General features: G+C 41.7%; 1 long non-coding RNA gene and 1 other non-coding gene across 2 annotated transcripts; one reads left to right on the top strand and one right to left on the bottom strand.

Annotated features, from left to right (window-relative positions):
* Positions 1-462: 462 nt before the first annotated feature.
* LOC120638421 lies at positions 463-12,452 on the top strand. The gene is made up of 3 exons (XR_005660080.1): positions 463-541; positions 2,414-2,496; positions 12,012-12,452. It is a non-coding gene; the product is annotated as an uncharacterized LOC120638421 (long non-coding RNA).
* Positions 12,453-13,834: 1,382 nt separating this feature from the next.
* On the bottom strand, positions 13,835-13,971 carry LOC114817306. The gene has a single exon (XR_003765167.1). It is a non-coding gene; the product is annotated as a small nucleolar RNA SNORA7 (small nucleolar RNA).
* Positions 13,972-19,277: the final 5,306 nt, after the last annotated feature.

The raw sequence follows: 19,277 nt of genomic DNA on the forward strand, positions 1-19,277 counted from the left end.
TGATGATGATGATGTTATCGCCCGATGGGTTTATCATTGGATGGTTGTAATCTGAGCTATGCAGGTGTTATATATGCATGCATGGAAGTCAATGAGGTTTAATAGAAAGATTGACCTTGGATAAGTCCCTTATTGTCTGTACCTCAATTTCCTATCCATGTAATGGGGATAGTAATACCTACCTCTTCCTACCTCACATGGGTTTATAAGAATAAAATAAAATCATTGATGTAAAAATCAGTGCCACATAAATTAAAGATATTATTATTATCAATAGTAATTACTGAAAACAAAGAAATGGAGAAAAGCAAGAAAGCATTTCTGAAAAATATATATTCTCTTACTGAAACTGACACTCCAAATTATCCAAGAGATTATATCAACCAAGTGGGGAAGCTTGAACATTGTACAAACAGCAGGTGTTCCTAGAGATTGAATTTATTTTTTGCTTTTCAGTCACCATGCATGGAGGATTCTTAATACTTATAAAATCATTTTTAGATACAATGTTTGAATTTCATCAAATTCAATAAATAATAAGGTAAGAAAAGATTCTATTACTTATTAAAAACATACGGTTATCGTGTGTGCAGGGGGGTATGTTGCAAGAAGGAAGGCAGAGAGATGGAAAGTAGGGGAAGAGGGAGGGAGGGAAAGAGAAAGAGAGAAAGAGAGAGGTTTCTGAGGTAGCTATCATTTGGGTTTGAAGATGACATGGCCAACAGTGAACAATCGGTGCCACGCCACAACAGAGCTGGAGAATATAAATTTTGTTTGTTATGTGACTGGAAAGGGGCAGGGCCAAGTGATACTGCATTTGGGTAGATTGCTAGCTACCTGAAACATTAAGTGAACATTTTGGGTGTGCCTGGTATGCTCCATACTATAAAGACAAAAGGTAAATGTGGATGCCTTTCCTACCAATTTCATGTTGTGGTTTGAGGGAAAATTGGACAAAACAAGAAGAAACAGCTTACAGACCAAAAAAAAAAACAAAATTGTGCTACCCAGCAATTATTTTTCCACCTGGTTTTATCCCCCGAGTCTCACCAAGAGCATAGGAGAATATGAGCGACATTGCTCACGTGACCTTGGGAGGTTCAGGTTTCAAGGTAGCTCAATTAGTGTTTTCAGTTTTCTAAGTTCCAGCAATATGTTCAGAAGTACAAAAGCCAGAGACACACCTCCTCCTCTGATGGTTTATAATCTAAGGTATGTAGAGGAAAAGGTTTTAAAAATAAGGAAAGAGTTTTCAAGTAAAATGGGAAAAAAAGGAATTCTGTTGGCCAGAAGGGGGATTTACAATTCCAAGGGTCTAAAGGAAACCTGGAATCTGACTAGGATGGGACGAAAGACTATAAAGAGCAATTAGGAGACAGAACAGAGGCAAGGGTAAGCGAGCGTAGGAGGAGGTGCATAAATTATGTCCACTGGCCTGGACAATTTAGAAGCAGAGTTTATTTTAATGGGAGTGATGTTTTAAGTATATGGTTTGAATGAAGATCAACACATAACTAAATGAATGTTGTATCTGTAGCTATTTCCAAATGTAAAACATCTTAAAAGCAGTGTTGCCTAGTGGATAGACCAAAGGCCTGGGAGTCAGAAGGACCTAGGTTCTAATTCCAACTCTGCCACCTGTCTACTGTGTGACCTTGGGCAAGTCACTTCACTTCAGTTCTCTCATTCATTCATTCAATAGTATTTATTGAGGCTTACTATGTGCAGAGCACTGTATTAAGCGCTTAGAATGTACAATTGGGCAACAGATAGGGACAATCCCTGTCCAATGACAGGCTCACAATTTACAGTCTAGATCTGTAAAAATGGAGATTAAGATTGTAAACCCTATGTGGGACAGGAACTGTGTCCAACCCAATTAGCTTGTATCTACCCTAGCACTTAGGACAATGCCTGGCATATAGTAGGCACCTAACAAATACCACAATTATTATTATAATTATTATTATGATGATGATTATCATCCCAATGGGAAAGCAAAAAGGACAGGGGAAGGAGAACATGTTTAATGAATTATCACTGTTCTCACCATCAAAATGATTCTTAGATTCTTGGCTAGCCAGAGGCAATGTGGAAGGGCAGAGGTGGAGTGGGAGAAGGGAGAGGAAGGTGGGGTGTAAAAGGGGGAAGGGTGGGAGAAGTTGGCAGGTCAATATCCCTGGACATGAGCTATAAATTGTGTAGACTCATAATGTATTCAGGAAGCCACTCCTCCACAAATCCAAGATGGATTTATCATAAATGCTCAATATTCATCTTGTTATCTGAGGGTAGGGCTTTTTTCCAAACTCTGTTATAAATATAGAAATACTCTGAGGATAAATAAATGGCTTTTCAGTATACTCAAACAGCGATATTAACTAAATAGAACCAGGACTTATTTAACCCATAGATCCCGCCATCTCTGGCAAAACAAGTATCACTAATAGAATGAAGAAAGTAACATCTGACAGAATATGCAGCAGAACAAAAAAGGTAAAAGCAATAGTATAGGAATGATGCTAAAATATGGTATTTTTATAAAATATGCATCCTTACTTGCTTTTAACTCTGCTCTCTCCTCTCCCTGGCAATATTATTTCTGCATCCCTACTGACTCCCATTCCCACTGGCCATGCCACCTGTTTCAGACTTATAACTCCCTCCAAAAAACCCCTGTCACTCTTGCCTCTATTAAACTGGCCATGTACTCTCTTGATAAATTTGAAACAATCAGGTGTGATCTCCCTAAAATCTTCTCTTCAGTCAATTCTGCCATCCTCCTGCCTCCTCTTCAACTCTCTCATTTCTCCAGGAGTATTTCAGGAGGTCTCCTGCCTCTTTGCAAAATCTACCCCCCTCATGCATCTCTGACCCCATCCCTTTGCACCTTATCGAAACATTTGTCCCCTTCCTTCTTCCCTCCATGACTGCCATCTTCTACCATTCACTTTCCAATGGCTTTTCCCCTATGCTTTCTAACATGCTCATGTAATCTCTATCCTCAAAAAAACCTCTTGATCCCATGGCTCCCTCTAATTATCACTCCTTCTTCCTTACTTTTCCTCCCCAAACACCTTGGCAAATTATCTACACATGCTACCTCCACTTTAGGTCCTCCAATTATCTTCTTGACTTCCAGTAATCTGGCTTCTGCTTCCTTCATTCCATGGAAAAGGCCCATTCTAAGGTCACGAATGACCTCATTCTTGCTAAATCCAGTGGTTTATGCTCCATCCTAATCCTTCTCAGCTGCCTTCAATACTGTGGACCCACTCCTTTTTCCTGGTAACATTATCTAACCTTGGCTTCATTGACACTGTCCTCTCCTGGCTCTCCTCCTATATCTCTGGCTGCCCTTTCTTAGTCTCTTCCTCTAACTGTGGAAGACCCTCAAGGCTCAGTTCTGGGACTCCAGTCCATACTTCACTTTGGGGGCCAAACAATCTGTTTTAAAAAAAAAGCTCAGTCCATGCCTCCCCTTCCTCCAGAATCTCCAGTGGTTGCCCATCTACCTGCACATTTAGCAGAAACTCCTTAACAATGGCTTTTAAGCACTCAATCAGCTCTCCCACTCTCATTTTCCTTCTCTGATTTTCTTCAACTCACCTTGCAAAATTTGCTTCCTCTAGTGCCAACTTACTCACTGTACCTGGATCTTGTCTATCATGCCTCTAACCCCTTGCCCATATCCTCCCTCTAGCCTCTGAACTCCCTCTCCCTTCACATCTGACAGACTACCACTCACCCCACCCTCAAAGAATTGTTAAAATCACATCTCTTCCAAGAGGCCTTCCCCGATTAAGCCCTTGTTTCCCCTACTTCCCCTCCCTCCTACTTCACTTATGTATTTGGATCTGAACGCTTTAAGCACTTGATATTCAACCCAGCCTCAACCCTACAGTATTCATGAACCTCTCCATGATTTATTTTAACGTCTGCTTCCCTCTCTAGACTGTTAGTTCCTTGTGGTCAGGGAATGTGTCTTCTAACACTCCCAAGCACTTAGGACAGTGCTCAGCAGGGAGTAAGCTCTCAATAAATACCACTGATTGACTAAAGGTAACATAAGCCACTGTCCAAATGACAATGTCTATACATACAGTGCTCTGCAGAGAGTAAACTCTCAATAAATACCACTGATTGACTAAGGATAACAAAAGCCACTGTCCAAATGACAATGTTTATACTGTTAATCTAAACTTGATTGATTATGGTCTGGTTTTTCTTTGATCTTAGTGGCAAGAGATTAAATTCCCATCCTTTATATCATTAAAAAAACTAAATAACAACTTTGATGAAAAACAAAAATCGAACAATAGTATTTACTGAGTACTAACTCTGTGCAGAGTACTCTGCTGAATGCGCACTTGAAAAAGTACAAAACAATAGAGTTGATAGATATGAATCTTGCCCTCAAGGAGTTTATAGTCTACAGGGGGAAATGTACATTAAAACAAATTAGAGACAGGGGAAATAGTAGAGTATATGGATATGTAAATGAGTGAAGTGAGGCTCCAGGGTGAGTATCAAAGTGCTTAAGAAGTCCAGGTCTTAGTGCATAAGTGGTGCAGAGGGGAGGGTGGAGAGGGAAAATGCAGGCTTAGTTAGGGAAAGCCTCTTGGTAGAGATATGATTTTAGGAGGTTTTGGAAGGGTGAGACAGTGGTGGACCTGCTGTTTTAAAACAAAAGTAGTTATTAACTGCAATAGATTTTACAAGTCATTTGTTTTTCTTCTTGTATCTATGAATTTAGTGATATTAGATTAGCAGTTCAGAAGAGTTACGCTGTTCAATTGTTTGAGTCCTTTGATAGCTGAGATAGGTCTTCAGCCTCATCAATCCCCAAATTGAAGCATCAGTGTTTCATATGGTGATGGGTACTTTTAGACAGGGTTTTGAAGTTCATATAATTCTGGGTGTCATGTTGCAAGTGATTTAATTCTGAAAACCCCTCCAATCATTCAATCATATTTACTGAGCACTTACTGTGTGCAGAGCACTGTACTAAAGCTTGGGAAGGTACATAATAACAGAGTTGGTAGGTATATTCCCTGCCTTTGAACTCCAAAAGAAGATCCATTTAATTTTGAACTCTGAATTCTGTCATGAGTCTGTTTTTTGAACTCTTAATTTACTACCTTCTGTATAATAATAATAATAATGATGATGGTATTTGTTAAGCACACTATGTGCCAAGCACTGTTCTAAGTGCTGGGGTAGATACAAGGTTATCAGGTTGTCCCACATGGGGCTCAAAGTCTTAATTCCCATTTTACAGATGAGGTAACATTTAAAAAAAATTTTTGACTAAGTTTGGAGCGATATTCAGTGTTCACATTCAGTGTTCATTGCATGATATATGTTTTGCCTCATTATTCAATTTAAAGTTGAAACTATCATTTCCTTTTTGGAGTTTATTGAATGCCTATTGTGTGCAGAGCACTGTACTAAACATTTCATTTACTTATAATAATAATAGTATTTTTAAACGCTTCCTATGTGTCAAGCACTACTTAAGCACTGGGGTAGCTTCGAGTTAATCAGGTGAGACAGAGTCCCTGACCCATACGGAGCTCACAATCTAACTAGGAAGGAGAACAGGTTTTGAATCCCCATTTTACAGATGAGGAAACTGAAGCACAGAGATGTTAAGTGACTATGTGCCCAAGTTCACACAGCAGACCAGTGGCAGAGCTGGGATTAGAACTCAGGTCCTTTGACTCCCAGGCCTGCGTTCTTTCTATTAGGCCATACTGTTTCCTAGTATGAACATTTTAACCTGTAAAATTTGGCCATTCATCCTTCAGCAATCTATCTAAATACCTCTTAAGGGAATTTAAACCAAACCCCAATGTTAATTTTCTATTGTGTCTCAGAACACTGCATCAGTCCTTCATGTCTGTCACATCAGTAAAATTATTGTGATAAGAAGGGAATCTTTAAAAAACATTTTCCTTTAGCAATATTTGTAGTCTCCATGCATTTAAAAATATCATTGCCACTTTAAGTTTAATAAAGGTACCTGATTTTCATAATTGCACTAGACACCCATATGGCGTTGGATCAAGTTTTATTGTGTTCAGAGCAAGAAAAACCTTTCCAAAATTTTAATAGGCCATTTTAATTATCTAAGATAGAGCCTAATGAACAGAGTCTTAGCATCCATTTTATATGGCAAAGGGTTTTAATGAAGACTTTTCAGGATTCTGATAAATTGTAAAACATGTAAGTCTCTTAGGTGATTGTCTAACGAAAATTACAAATTTTTAGATAAAGTCAAGACTATCTCTAACTCCACCAGCTTTATTTGTACAGGTCCAAGTGATGAGATTTAACTAATGAGTCTAATAGTGAACACTGATCTACTTTAATTTTTGCATTAAAGCCTGAGTATGTACTAGGAATAATTAGGAATAATTAGCACCATCAAAACATTACCCTTTCAAGCAAATTGCTTATCAGTTTGCTGAAGCTATCTTTTACAACCCAAAACAGTTTTCAGATCTATCCCAGCTGTGCTGTATAATCTCATAAAATAATCTTATTATCTAACCTTTCTTTGCCAACCAACTTCACGTATATATCTGGTATTTTTTCTTGTAGAGCAATATCCCTGGTTTGATGGATTATTGTGGCAAAGAATAGTGACCTTAATTTTTCTGATGATTTGTCTAATAAACATTTTAGTGGTGACCATTGGCAAAATGCATTGTTAATCACACTTGACAATTGATGAGTTAAAACATTAGCTTGGGAGGAGGAAAGAGTGTGATCTGGGATGTTGAGGGAGGACAGTGGTTAGGGTTACTGAATGATGAGGAAACTAAGTTTTATGTGGGAGAAAATAGATAACCACTGAAGATTTTTGAGATCAATCAATCAATCATATTTCTTGAGTGTTTATTGTGTGCAGAGCACTGCACTAAGCACTTGGGAGAGCACAATAGAACAGTTGGTAGACATGTTCTCTGCCCCCACCGAGCTTACATTCTAGAGGCAGACAGACATTAAAATGAATAAATAATTTACAGATAGTTACATAAATGCTTTGAGGCTGAGGGAGGAATGAATGAAGGGTACAAATTCATTCATTCATTCATTCACTCAATCCTATTTATTGAGCGCTTACTATGTGCAGAGCACTGTACTAAGTGCTTAGAATGTACAATTCGGCAACAGATAGAGACAATCCCTGCCCAATAACGGGCTCACAGCCTAAACAGGGGAGATATAAAGCAAAACAGAACAAAACAAAACAAGTAGTCTGGCATAGATATCATGAGTTTGAATCCCAGCTCTGCCACTTGTCGGCTGTGTGACTGTGGGCAAGTCACTTAACTTCTCTGTGCCTCAGTTCCCTCATCTGTAAAATGGGGATTAAGACTGTGAGCCCCACGTGGGACAACCTGATTCCCCTATGTCTACCCCAGCGCTTAGAATGGTGCTCGGCACATAGTAAGCGCTTAACAAATACCAACATTATTATTATTATTATTATTATCATCAAGATAAATAGAATCACAGATATATACACATCATTAACAAAATATATAGAGTAATAAATAATATGTACAAAGATGCACAGTACTGAGGAGAGGGGATGGGGAAAGAGCAGAGGGCAGGAGAAGGGGGAATGGGGAGGGGAGGAGGAGCAGAGAGAAAGAGGGGGCTCAGTCTGGGAGCCCAAATGGTAACACAGAAGAGAGGAGGAGAAGAAGATATGAGATCCTGGTTAGAGAAGGCCTCTTGGAGGTGATGTGCCTTCACTAAGATGATGAATCTGTCAGATATATAGAAGGAGGGCATTCCGGGCCAAAGACAGGCTGCGGGCAAGAGGTTAGCAGTGAGATAGAAGAGATTGAGGTACAGTGAGTAGGTTGGCATTAGAGAAATGATGGGTGTGGGTTGGGGTGTAGTTGGAAATATGGGAGGCAAGGTAGGAAGGGTTAAGGTGATTGGGTACTTTTAAGTCATTGGTAAGGAGTTTTTGTTTGAGACGAAGATGGATGGGCAACTACTGGAGGTTCTTGAGCGGTGAAATATGGACTGAACGTTTTTGTAAAAACATTATCCGAGCAGCAGAGTGAAGTAAGAACTGGAGAGGGGAGAGATAGGAAGCAAGGAGGTCAGGAAGGAGGATGTTGCAATAGTCAAGCCAGGTTAAGACAAGTGCTTGGATTAACATGGTAGCAGTTTGGAAGGAGAGAAGAAGGTGGATTTTAGTGATGTTGTGAAGGTTTACCCCAAGGATTAGGTGACAGATTGAACATGTGGGTTGAATGAGAGAGATGAGTCAAGGATAATGCTGAGTTTACAGGCTTGTGACACAAGGAGGATGCTGCTGCTGTCTATAGTAACAGAAAAGTCAGAGGAAGGACAGGGTTTAGATGGGATGGTAAGGAGACCTGTTTAGGACATGTTAAATTTGAGGTAATAATAATAATAATAATAATAATGGTATCTGTTAAGTGATTATCATGTACCAAGCAGTGTTCTAAGCACTGAGCACTGTTCTAAGCACTGGTGTTGTCAGGACATCCAAGTATAGCGATGTCCTGAAGGGAGGTGGAAATGAGAGACTACAGAGAAAGAGAGAGGTCAGGGCTGGAGATGTAGATCTGGGAATCATCCCCATAGAGATGGTAGTTGAAGCCATGGGAGCAAATGAGTTCTCCCAAGGAGTGGGATTTCCACTATTAGGGGGTCGGAGGAAGAGGAGGAGCCCACAAAAGAGACTGAGAACAAGTAGCCAGAGAGAGAGGAGGAGAACCAGGAGAGGACAGTGTCAGTGAAGCCGAGGTTTGGTAATATTTCCAAGAGAAAGGGGTGATCAACTGCATCAAAGGCAGCTGTGAAGTCGAGGAGAATAAAGATAGAGTAGAGGCCATTTGATTTGGCAAGAAGATCAGTTGAGCTATCTGAGAAAATGGGTTCTGTGGAGTGAAGGAGATGGAAGCTAGATCATGGGGAGGGTCAAGGAGAGAACTGGAGAAGAACTGGAGATAACAGGTATAGGCAACTTGCCCAAGGAATTTGTAGAGGAATGGTACAAGGGAGAAGGGGTAATAACTGAAGAGAGCTAAGGGACCAAGGGAGGGGTTTTTTTTGTATTTTTTTTTAGGATAGGGGAGAAACAAGCATGTTTGAAAGCAGTAAGGAAAAAGCTACTGGAGAGTGAACTGTTGAAGATACCGGTCTGGGAGGGAAGAAGGAAGGGGGCAAGTGCTTTGATAAGGTGTTTTCGTAACTTATGGAGTCAGAAACGCAGATGGGGATGGCAGGAATTTAGAAAGAAGGCAGATGAGATGAGTGATGTGATCTAAATGGTGTGTTCATTAGAACAGTGCAAGCAGCTGAACGTAGGTTAGAGTGAAGAGGGGAAAAGCTAGTGGCAAGGTGACCTGTGATGAGCTTGGAGCAGCGTGACTTTGTGGAAAGAGTCCGGGCTTGGGAGTCAGAGGTCATGGGTTCAAATTCTGGCTCAGCCACTTGTCTGCTGTGTGACCTTGGGCAAGTCACTTAACTTCTCTGGGCCTCAATTCCCTCATCTGTAAAATGGGGATTAAGACTGTGAACCCCATGTGGGACCACCTGATTACCTTGTATCTACCCCAGTGCTTAGAAAAGTGCTTGGCACAGAATAAGTGCTTAACAAATACCATTATTATTATTATTATTATTGGAGATGATGAGGTCTTTATGATGGTGGTCTTTATGATGGAGAGGAAGAGTTGGATCTATGACATATTACAAAGGAACAACTTTACTGATTTGCTGCTATAGCCCAGTCTGCACACTTAATTCTTCTAACACCAACCCACTCACTGTAGCTCAATCTCATCCATCTTGTCCATGACCCCTTGCCTACATCCTCCCCTGGCCTGGGACTCCTCCCCCTCCATATATAACAAACCACCCCTCTCCCCACCTTCAGAAACCTTACTAAAATCACATCTCCTCCAAAAGACCTTCCTCAACTGAGCCCTCATTTCCCCTATTTCCTCTCCCTTCTGCCTTACCTATGCACGGCCACTTGTCAGCTGTGTGACTGTGGGCAAGTCACTTAACCTCTCTGTGCCTCAGTTACCTCATCTGTAAAATGGGGATTAAAGACTGTGAGCCCCACGTGGGACAACCTGATCCCCCTGTGTCTACCCCAGCGCTTAGAACAGTGCTCTGCACATAGTAAGTGCTTAACAAATGCCAACATGATTATTATTATTATTATTATTACCCTTTAAGCACTCTATATCCATCCCACTCTCAGTCCCATAGCATTTATGTAACTTATTTTAATGCCTGTCTCCCTCTCTAGACTGCAGGCTGAGAACATTTCTTCCAACTCTGCTGTACTGTACTGTCCTAAGCACTAGAAAAATGCTCTGAACACAATAAGTGTTCAGTAAATACCATTTTTGCAAATCCCATGTTAAGGACAACTCATTGTACAATACTCATAGTTCTCAATGCCTTTTATATTCAAACACACACACTTGTTCACACACTATGTTTTCTATCAAGCTTCTATGATCAGAGAAACATTCCCTAATCCATAACTATGTTCTAGCCAAAATGCATAGTGAAAACATGCATTATTTTGGCAGAGTTGAGCCTACTAAATGTTTGGGAAAATATAACAAAAGCAAGTGACATGCCACATTCCCAGGGTTCAAAGAGCTCACAATTTAATGGAGAAGACAGGGAGACACAAACTATCTTCAAAATGTGGGAGCAAGAAATAGAACAATGATATAACTGTGTTAGTAGGAGTATGGCAGAATAAATAGATGAGTAAGTGTAGATCAACCCGAGTCAAAATGTATATATAACTGCTAAGGCTAGGGGTAGAAAAATAAGTGTTAAGTGTGGCTGTTCATAATCTGGCAAGGTGGATCTTAAGCAGGCAAGGGCTCCTTTTAGAGCCCCAGAATGGGCATGAATAAAGACTGTGGAAACTGGAAGTGATATGAAGGGACTAGAAAAGACCACGGACATTCTTGGAGCCACCTGAAGAATCTCAAGGCTCCCAAATCACCTAATGGCCAATGAAAAGTTGAGAAACCCATTGCTCAGAGCACCTCTGTGGTCCAGTGTCTGACAGGACAAAATGGAGAAGAAGAAAATAGTTGCATCACTCCATTAGTCTGAAACCTGCTGGGATACCCAGTGTTCCTGTAAACAATATACACTCTCCGCGAGGACATTCATTCAATTGTATTTACTGAGCACTTACTATGTGCAGAGCACCATACTAAGCACTTGGAATGTACAATTCGGCAACAGATAAAGACAATCGCTGCCCAATAACAGGCTCATAGTTTAAACGAAAAAAGAGGTCAACCAGCCAGGCAGGAGTTGAACCTACAACCTTCTGATCCTGGCTTATTGTAGGGGAAAGAGTATGAGACTCAGGATCAGGAGACCTGAGTTCTAGTTTCACTCCGCCCCGGCCTGTTGTGTAACTTTGAGCAAATGACTTAACCTCTCGGTGCCGCAGTTTTCTCATCTGCAAAATAGGGCTTAGATACCCTATTTAGATACCCTATTTAGATACCCTATTAGACACTCGTGCTCAGAGAAGCAGCGTGGCTCAGTGGAAAGAGCATGGGCTTTGGAGTCAGAGGTCATGGGTTCGACTCCCGGCTCTATCACTTGTCAGCTGTGTGACTGTGGGCAAGTCACTTAATTTCTCGGTGCCTCAGTTACCTCATCTGTAAAATGGGGATTAAGACTGTGAGTCTCACGTGGGGCAACCTGAGTACCCTGTATCTCCCTCAGCGCTTAGAACAGCACTCTGCACATAGTAAGCGCTTAAGAAATACCAACATTATTATTATTATGCCAGTTTTCCTCTCCCCACTGCCCCCTGCTTAGACTGTGAGCTCCATGAGAGATAGGGACTGTGTCTGATCTGATTATTTCACTAACCTCAGTACTTAGTACAGTGCTTGGTATACTGAGAGCACTAATAAATACCCATAACTGACTACCGATTTTTTTTTTTGTAGGTTGAAAATGGCCTGGAACTTTGGTAGTCCTTATTAGGCAGGCGACAACAGTTCATTTTGGAAAGTTTTCTTCCAGCTGCCATAACGTCGTCACAGTAGCTGAGTCATTCATCTGAAACCGCTGCTGGTATAATATGATAGCCATATATTCCTGAATCTGCACCTGTATTGTGGAGCCCCTGAATCTGGGCAATTCAGGAGGCTCTCTCAGCCACCTCAGCATGCCTTATGAATTAGGCATGAACTCTTCTAAGATGTGATCAGGAAGAAGGCAGAGGAAAAAATCCTCCTGTGTAATGAAAACAATCACTCCAGCAAGCCTAAGAGCAGCCTCAAGTCTCCACTAAGTTCAGGATGGAGGAACAGATAAAGTGGATGACAATATTGTCAGCTTTGCCGCCTACCTCACCGCAGTTTGAGCTGTTAACTTTAAAATCGGGTTACGCCATTTAAAAACCTTTAAATGGTTAAACAAATGTATAATAAATAATTTAAGTGAACAGGAAGAGAATGGACTGCATTATTGATTAGTTCAATACTGTACCTCGTCCAGCGCTTCATTCAGTGGTTGGGATGTAGTGCTTGGCACATAGGGGAAGCAGCATAGGGGAAGAGCCCAGACCTGGAAAACCAAAGCCCTCGGTTCTAATCCCAGCTCTGCCACGTGTCTGCTTTGTGATCTTGGACAAGACACTTAAATTTTCTTTGCCTCAGTTTCCTCATCTGTACAATGGGAATTTGATCCACTGAATTCAGTTCATACTTGGATCAGATGCCCGGATCACTTTTCCTACAAAAACTCTCAGTCCGTGTTACCCCAATCCTCAAGAACCTTCCATGGTTGCCCAACCACTTCTGCATCAAACTGAAACTCCTTAACATAAACTTTAAAGCACTCAGTCACCTTGACCCTCCCTACTTTACCCCACTAATTCCCTACTATAACCCAGCCTACACAGTTCCCTCCTCTAATGCCAACCTACTCACTAGACCTTGATGTCATCTATGTGGCTGAAGACCCCTCACCCACTTCCTGCCTCTGGCCTGGAACGCCCTCCCTCTTTTATCCCACAGACCATCACTCTTCCCACCTTCAAAACCTTCTTAAAAGCACAGCCCCTCCCAGAGGCCTTCCCCGATTAAGCCCTGAGTTCCGCTTCAACCACTTCCTTCTGTGTGACTCTTGCATTTGGATTTGCACCATTCATTCACAGCCCCTCAGCACTTTTGAATCTATCTGTATTGTAGTTATTTATCTTCATGCCTGTCTCTCCCTCTAGACTCACCGTGAGCAGGGAATCTGTCTATCCATTCTGTTACACTGTACTCTCCCAGGCACTTAGTACAGCACTCTGCACAGTGTTGTGCATCGTGTTTTATGCCCTCAAATCATCTCTGACACAGAGCGACACCATGGACACATCTGTCCCCGAACGCCCCACCTCAAAAGAGCCCGGGCTTGGGAGTCAGAGGTCATGGGTTCTAATCCCGACAAAGCCGCTTGTCAGCTGTGTGACCATAGGCAAGTCATTTAACTTCTCTGTGCCTCAGTTACCTCATCTGTAAAATGGAGATGAAGACTGTGAGCCCCACTTGGGAGAACCTGATTACCTTGTATCTACCCCAGAGCTTAGCGCAGTGCTTGGCACATAATAAGCACTTAGTAAATACCAACATTATTATTATTTTTATTAGTGGATCCATAGAATTTTTGTGGTAAAAATATGGAAGTGGTTTATCACTGCCTCCTTCCATGCAGGCAATTTGAGTATCCACCCTCGCGTCTCTCATGCTGCTGCTGCCCAGCACAGTTGATCTTTTTGACTTGTAGCAGATTGCCTTCCACTGCTAGCCACTGCCCAAGCTAGGAATGGAATGGGTAGGCCTCTGCTTGACTCTCCCTCCCATAGTTGAGACTGGCAGAGTATTGGAAACTCTCCAGGTGTGACCCTGAGAGGGGTTGCACATAGTAAGCGCTCAATAAATATGATTGACTGGTTGATGATTAGATACCTGTTCTCCCTCCTAGACTACTTATCTTATATCTAACCCAGTGCTTAATACAGTATTTGACACATAGTACACAATTAACAAGTACCATTGAAAAAAATAGTGAATGCTTAAATACTATTAGTATTATTATTACAATTCTTTTATTTCAATGAAGTGTTAATCCATAAGAAAGAGCCTGGCCTAATAGAAAACACTAGGAAAGAAATGGTTCTAATCCTAGATCTGCCACTTGTCTATGTGACCTTGGGCAAGTCTTTTAATCTCTTCATGCCCTAGTTTCTTTATCTGTAAAATGGGGATTCAGTATCTGTTTTCCATCCCTCATTAGACAGTGAGCCCATGTGGACAGGGGTAGTGTCTAACCTGCTTACCTTCTATCTACTTGTAGAACAGCTCTTGACAAATACTACGTGCTTAACAAATGCCGTAACAAACAAAACAAACTGACTGACCTGCTTGCATTATATCTTCCCTAGCCCTTAACAAAGTGCTTGACACATCTGAGCACTTAACAAATACCACAATTATTACTGTTTTAGTAAAGTGAAGCAAAGGTTAGATCTATCAATCAAGCAAAGATACCTATCTAGTCAACACTGTGTGCAGAGCACTAAAGTAATTGCATAGGAAAGTACTATAGAAGCAAAAAACCTGATTTATGCCTCTGGGAGTGAACAAAATACATAGGCAAAATGAAGTTGAAAGTTGAGGCAATTTTCTGAGCATTTGAGAAAGAAAAAGAGCTATTTAGAAAATGGAGTATATTTCATTGCTGAATGTGTTAGTTGAACAAATTTACTAACAATTGTCCAGCTTTTCACATCACTTCATCTGTGAAGACAGAACAAGAATGATCGAGTCATTATTAGGATTAAATTTTGCCTTTTTAAGGAGACATAGCACAGTCATGAATATCTCAACTAAAATATGTGCTAGCTAAATATTTAGAAGAAGAGTAGACAATGAGCTTCCCCTCCTAGCAAATGAGTATTTATATTCTTCTATATTTTAAATATCTTAGGGGAATTTCTACTCATAAATACCCAGTGGAAATGCTTATTTGAGAGCTGAGGACCACCTCTGGTTGGAGATTCTACTCCCCACCCCTGACACACTCTCCTTTTTGTTGGTATTTGTTAAGTGCTTACTAGGTGAGAGGGCTCTTCTAAGTGCTGTGGTAGATATAATTGAATCAAGCCAGTTGCAGTTCCTGTCCCCCATGGGTCTCCCAGTCAAGTAGGAAGGAAAACAGGTATTGAATCCCCATTTTGCAGCTGAGGAAACTGAGGAACAGGTCACTCAGCAGGCCAGCGGTGGAGCTGGCATTAGAACTCACATTTTCTAGCTTCCAGGCCCATGCTTCATGCACTAGGCCATGCTCCTTCTCTCTTGATGAAAGCTAGCAGTGGACCCAGAGTCGGGAAGCATTTGAGGCAGGGTGGCAGGAGAGCTCAGGAAGATCCAGCCTAGGGGAACTGTGAAGAATTTGTTGCTCCCGGGGGCTAAGCCTCTTCCCAGCCTTCCTGTGTCTCCTTCTCCAAGCTCTCCTAGCTCTCTCTCTCTCTCCAGTCAACTCTGTCCCTGCCACTGTCCCTGCTGCTGGTACAATTGTTCACTCACCACCCTCACCCTCTCCTCCTTCTCCCTTCCCCTTCTCCCCCCACCCGCACCCTCTGCCCTCCCCCCTTCCCCCCAGCACTGTGCTTATTTATTACCCTATTTTGTTAACGAGGTATCTATCTCCATTATTCTGTTTATCTTGATGATGTTGTCTTATTTTGTTTTGCTCTGTTTTGCCTTGCTGTCTGTCTCCCCTGTTGAGACTGTGAGCCCGTTATTGGGCAGGGATGGTCTCTATCTGTTGCCGAATTGTATATTCCAAGTGCTTAGTACAGTGCTCTGCACATAGTAAGCGCTCAATATATATTATTGAATGCATGAATGAATGAATGAATCTGGCCGCACCCTTGACTGGAGGGATGTGGAGGAGTCAGTTTTTCCTTCAAGAATGGCTTAAGCATCAGTCTTAGTTCAACGACTTCTAGGTCCAATTTTTTACCACAGTTCAATCACAGTTCCACATGACAACAAGGAGATATGAGCTTTCCTCTTACCTCCAAATTATTTTCTTCTCCAGAAATCAGAGACACAATATGTTCCTTCTTGCATGATCTGTCACATGGATCTATTGATCTTGAGATCCTCAAAACTCAGTCGCTGGCAAAAATCCCCACTATGATCCCTTCTCCAGTGCATATGTTCATTTGAGCTCCAAATTCTATTAGGTTTAACTTTCATTACTTACTCACCACTGAAATATACTCATCGCCTGTGAAATTGGCATGAACAAAGAACAAAAGCTCCAGTGGAAGGAGTGTCAAGGAAATGGTAGTACAATACCGAACAGATTTCTCAGGACAAAGTGTTTCCAGCAAATAGCTCGGAATTACTTCTTCAAATATGACTCTGATCTCAAGGATGTAAGAAAAGAGTTGTTGGGGTCAAGCAGCTGGCTCTTTGTTAAAGAAGTTAATTTCAGGTACCAGTAATGAACTCCTCAAGATACCCTTCATCCCAGAAACCACTTAATCCCAGTTCATTACTAAACCAATAAATCATTTCTGGGTCCTAGAAAGCTCTTATTTAACCCCGTGGTCCATACAACCAAAGCTGAGCTGTTCGTCATTAAAAGTCTGTAATTACACCACCAGCTTTTGTTGAGTCAATTACACTTTTTGTAGAAGAGGAATGTTAATTGATTCCCAAGTTGGATAAATCTTAGTGTTATTTCCCCTAATATCAGTGTCAGGGAACATTCATTCAATCACTGAATTCCTACCCAACCATCAGATAGCATTTATTCCAGACCCGGAGGGTTCCCAGCACTGTATTTGAATGTGAATGAAGATGCAGTCTTGATTAATTAGCCCATTTTATGGATTTCACAAACTGATGCACCAGAAGGGAAAACAATTTTCAAAAACTCACATGGCAAATTAGTGTTCTAATGGGCAATGGGATTGTCAACTACTGAATTTTCAGGCTCGTTTTTAGTTCATTGAACCCCTCTCTAGAGTTTTAAATCTCCAAGGGTGAAACCTCAGGCTGGTGGCTTGTCTGACACTTGACTGAAAGTGAAGGTTGGAAAGCCTGGGGAGGGAAGCTGGCTTCCAAAACAGTACCAGGGATTCCTCTTTCAGGCGCAATGGGAGACCCACTGTGCATAGGGGGTAGTTGCCTCTTTTTCCCCAGTGCTTAAAAAATGTTGAAATGTAGTCGAGTGTTGGGTCAAGTGACTATGAGCTTACGTGGGGGACACAGAAACTGATAATGATCCCTTTCAAGTAAATTAAAAGGAATCTAGCCAAAGAACCTAAACCCCTTGAAGGAAATGTCTAATGCCGGTAAAGAACAAGAAATGCTGCAATTTAGGACAGTGCTTTGCCCACAGTAAGTTTACAGTAAATATAATGGAATGATTGAATGAATGAACTACCATTCTATATGGCTGATTCTCATATCTACATCTCCAGTCCCGATCTCTCCCCTTCTCTGCAGTCTTACAATTCCTCCTGCCATCAAGACATTTTTACTTGGGGTGCCCCACCATCACCTCAAACTTAAGCTTAAACTGCCCAAAATACAACTGCTTATCTTCCCACCCAAACCCTGCCCACCCCCCTGACTTTCCCATCTCTGTTGATGGCACCACCATCCTTTCGGTCTCACAAGTCCATGACCTTGGCATTGTCCTTGACTCCTCTCTCTCATTCAACCCACATATGCAATCTATCAAAAAATCCTGTCTGTCTAACCTTCACGACATCACTAGAATCCGCCCCTTCCTCTCCCTCCAAACTGCTATCACATTAACCCAAGCACTAATCCTATCTCACCTTGATTACTGTATCAGCCTTCCCGCTGACCTCCCGGCCTCCCATCCCTCTCCACTCCAGTCCATACTTCACTCTGCTGCCTGGATCATTTTTCTGCTAACAATACTCAGTCTGCCTTTCCCCACTCCTCAAGGACCTCTAGTGGTTGCCCTCCCACTCCCAAAACAAAAAGAAACTCCTTAACCATCAGCTTTAAAGCACTCAATCAGCTTGCCCCCTCCAAACTCACCTCACTACTCTCCTACTCTCCAGCACACACATTCACTTTGCTCCTCCAATGCTAGTCTACTGACTATACCTCCATCTCGACACCCATCTCTAGCCCACATCCCTGCTTCTCGACCGTTAATACCATCCCTCTTCATATTCGACAATTACTCCCCCCATCTTCAAAACCTTCCTGAAAGCACAACTCAATAAGCCCACATGTCCTTTTCTCCCCCTCCCTTCTGCATCATCCTGATTTTCTCCCTTTAGTCACCCTCCCTCAACCCCAAAGCACTTATGTTGTTAGACTGTGAACCCATTGTTGGGCTGGGATTGTCTCTATCTGTGGCCGAATTGCACATTCCAAGCGCGTAGTACGGTGCTCTGCACATAGTAAGCGCTCAATATGATTGAATGAATGAATATCTGTGATTCAGAGAAGCAGCATGGCTCATTGGAAAGAGCCCAGGATTGGGAGTCAGAGGTCATAGGTAAAAACCCCGGCTCCGCCGCTTGCCAGCTGTGCGACTTTGGGCAAGTCATTTCACTTCTCTGTGACTCAGTTACCTCATCTGTAAAATGGGGATTTAAACTGTGAGGCCCACGTGGGACAACCTGATCACCTTGTATCCCCCCGGAGCTTAGAACAGGGTTTTGCACATAGTAAGCCCTTAACAAATACCACCATTATTATTATTTATTTATAGAAATGTCTGTTTCCCCCTCTAGACAGTCTGTTCTTTGTAGACAGGGAATTGTGTCTGTTATATACTCTCCCGAGGACTTAATACAGTGCTCTACACATAGTAAGGGCTCAATGAATATTCATTCATTTAATCGTATTGATTGAGTGCTTACTATGTGCAGAGCACTGTACTAAACTTAAAGAATGTTCATTCATTCAATCGTATTTATTGAGCGTTTACTATGTGCAGAGCACTGTACTAAGCTCAATGAATATTCATTCATTCAATCGTATTTTGACTATTGAATGTACAAATGCTTGGAATGTACAAATCGGCAACAGATAGAGACAGTCCCTGCCCATTGACGGGCTTACAGTCTAATTGGGGGAGACAAACAGACAAAAACAATAGTAACAGATAGAATCAAAGGGATATACATCTCATTAACAAAATAAATAGGGTAA

This window comes from Ornithorhynchus anatinus, chromosome 1 (genome assembly GCF_004115215.2).
Source record: "Ornithorhynchus anatinus isolate Pmale09 chromosome 1, mOrnAna1.pri.v4, whole genome shotgun sequence".
NCBI classification, from domain to species: Eukaryota; Metazoa; Chordata; class Mammalia; order Monotremata; family Ornithorhynchidae; genus Ornithorhynchus; species Ornithorhynchus anatinus.